The following is a 2,801-nucleotide window of genomic DNA, read 5'->3' on the forward strand; positions in this document are numbered from 1 at the left end:
AAAAAACTTTAAGCTTCATTCATTTGTGCAATTCGATTTTCAGAATGCGCTTCTGTGAGTTTTCAGTGTCATTTTTATTTATTTTTGCTTTTTTGGGAAAATCTTGTTTCTTAATCCATTCTGGTCAGTGTTGCCATTTTGGCCGTTTTCCGGCTAGATGTAGCCGTTAGCGATAGCAAACAGCCGTTTTGCAAAAAAAAAAAGTTAGCCGTTTTTAGCCGATTTCGATATTTACCGTATTTTAAATTAAAAAATTCAAATATATGGACATATAAGTTTCCATTTTAACATATTTGGCGACCTAAAATCTATTAGAAACTGCTAGCCTTATCCCGGAGAAAATTTTCATGTCGGACTGCGTTAAGTTTATAAAATTGAAAGAATTTTCTCTAATACGAAAAGTCTTAAAATACTGGGCCGATTTCAATGAGCGACATTTCATTTTTACGAAATTATAGCTGATTACTTACAAACACCATTTAATTCCGAATTTCATATTTTATTCAAAAATAATGAAAATTCTGAATTTTTTTTATTTAAAATTTTAGTATACTAAAGTACAAATTTAAGGTAGCTGGCACTTACCGTTGATTATTGAAAATTTCTTGTTGACGGTGTTCCGCATTTTTCTCCATATAAAAAATTTTAGAACATACTTTTTATGGAAAAAATTCGTAACACCGAAATAAAAAATTTCACAATATTGTTATATTAGTATTATATTCGGTTGTTTAGGCGCGACTGCTAACACTGGGCGCCTAAATGCATGCTATTTATGCAATTTATGGAATTTTTGCACATGCACTTCGCAACTGCCATGTAATAAAACTTTCTTAAGTTTTATTTTGCATTATTTTTCATACTGATGCCACCACCACGGGACGAGGTGTAATGTTTAGAAAAAAAAGGCAAAGTGACCGCATCGAACCCGAACCGCCAAAAGGGCGTAAGCGACAAAATGCTCGGTTTTTTGTTTTTTACAGAAATCGATTACTTACGCACCATACGCATGAGCTGTCAAAGTCCTACGAAGTACCGTTACAAAGGAATTTTGGCTTAAGTGCTTAATTGTACGATGTTTACATTGTTTTGTGCCCGCAGTGTCGATTAAGCCTTTTTCACCGTGAACAATTTTTCATTGCAGAGGGGAATTGTTACATTTTTGTGTGAAAGTTTTGAAGTGCCTCTATTTTTACTCCCAATATGGACTATTTACAAACAAAGATAAAAACATACATATATTTGTGGTAGATTAAGATTTTTAAAAAAATAATTAAAATATAACACATGTATGTGGTGTTAAAATACTTTGTTATTGCAGAGCTTAACTAAAGGCGCACTCGTCCCATACAACGGCACCAATTTTTCTGAAGAGTTAGTAGAAGAAAAAAAATTCTGTGTTCCTTTCCTAAAATATTGCACTCCAATAAAGCAAAAAAGGCTCATGCTCTGCCCTTTGATGCTTGGTCAGGGGATATGGTTGCCCTAAAAACCAGAAAGTTGCTTAAAATGACAATATTATGAAATGCGTGAGCCCGATAAGGAAAAGTAGGTAAAACATGCACTTTTACAAGGTTGAGTGTAAAACAGTGTTTACATTGTTCAAGTTTGCATTCAACTTAATGCAGGGTTGCTCAAAAAAAAGGCTATATGTTGCCTGGCGGCCAACGTTGTTGAAAGCGATTAGTTGAAAGGCCGTTCAACCAAAAGTTGAATGCAAAGTCGAAACGCCTTTTTATGGAGAATATTTTGATATTTTTTTATATATTGATATTTTTCACCATTCAACTTTTTTTCCGTGCAACCCTGCGTTGAGTTGAACGCAAATGTTGAACGCAAAGTAGAAAAATGCAAATACTACTTAACATTTAACACAGTTTGCACCATGGAAGAACAACATTCAGAGAGCATTTCAATTCTGGTGTTACTGTTTTTGGACCACCCTAATGTACATACATATCTTGTTTCCACATGTATGCACATTAGGGCGCAGTAACTTAATTTCGAAAAAAACGTGCAGGATATTCGAGCTCTACTTTCGATTCTAAGAAAAAATTATGACAAACTACATACCAAAAATGACGTTTGACTTTACCAATTTTCAAAAGAAAAATCAGTGAATTATAATTTATTCTGAACGATACTAAATTTTATTTTCAAAATGTTGTGTTTTTTTTTATACAATATACTACTTTTTCTTCAGAAAATTTGGAGGGCCAAACGTTATTTTTGGCATTTAGGTTGATCGCCATTTTTGCTTAATAGTAGAATTTGAATTTGCTCCGAACAAATTATTCCGTTCTAATGTACATATATAAATTCATGGCGCTTTACTCCAATCTTTGATGGCTAGTACAAAATTAAATATTTCAACTTGAATATATAATACATAATATATGTATATAAATGCGTACATAACGCATTGGGTTGGATTGCATTAGACTGGATTAGGTTGGGTTGAATTGGATTTTCCAAGCATTCAGTTGCCCATTTTGTTTGAGCCCTAGAAAAGGCGTATTTTCCTCTCTCTTCAGTTAAAACAGATGTGCGATGAGAGTGATTACTCCTCTGCAATCTTTCCACGTTCCCTTGATGAATTGGGTAGCATAGCAGCGTTGCCACTGGACATACGATATTCGCAAACAATTTACGATCAAGTGCTTGAGGTCTCAATGTAAGTCCATGTATTTACATGCATTTCAACTCATCTGCCGCTTCATTTTTCTCCCTAAATGTACGATATTGTTGCCATATATTTATGAAAAAATATGTAGAAATATCAATTATGTATATGCAGAAAC

The sequence above is a fragment of the Rhagoletis pomonella genome, unplaced genomic scaffold, assembly GCF_013731165.1.
Source record: "Rhagoletis pomonella isolate Grant_MI unplaced genomic scaffold, Rhpom_1.0 Rhpom_scaffold_00011, whole genome shotgun sequence".
Lineage (NCBI taxonomy): Eukaryota > Metazoa > Arthropoda > Insecta > Diptera > Tephritidae > Rhagoletis > Rhagoletis pomonella.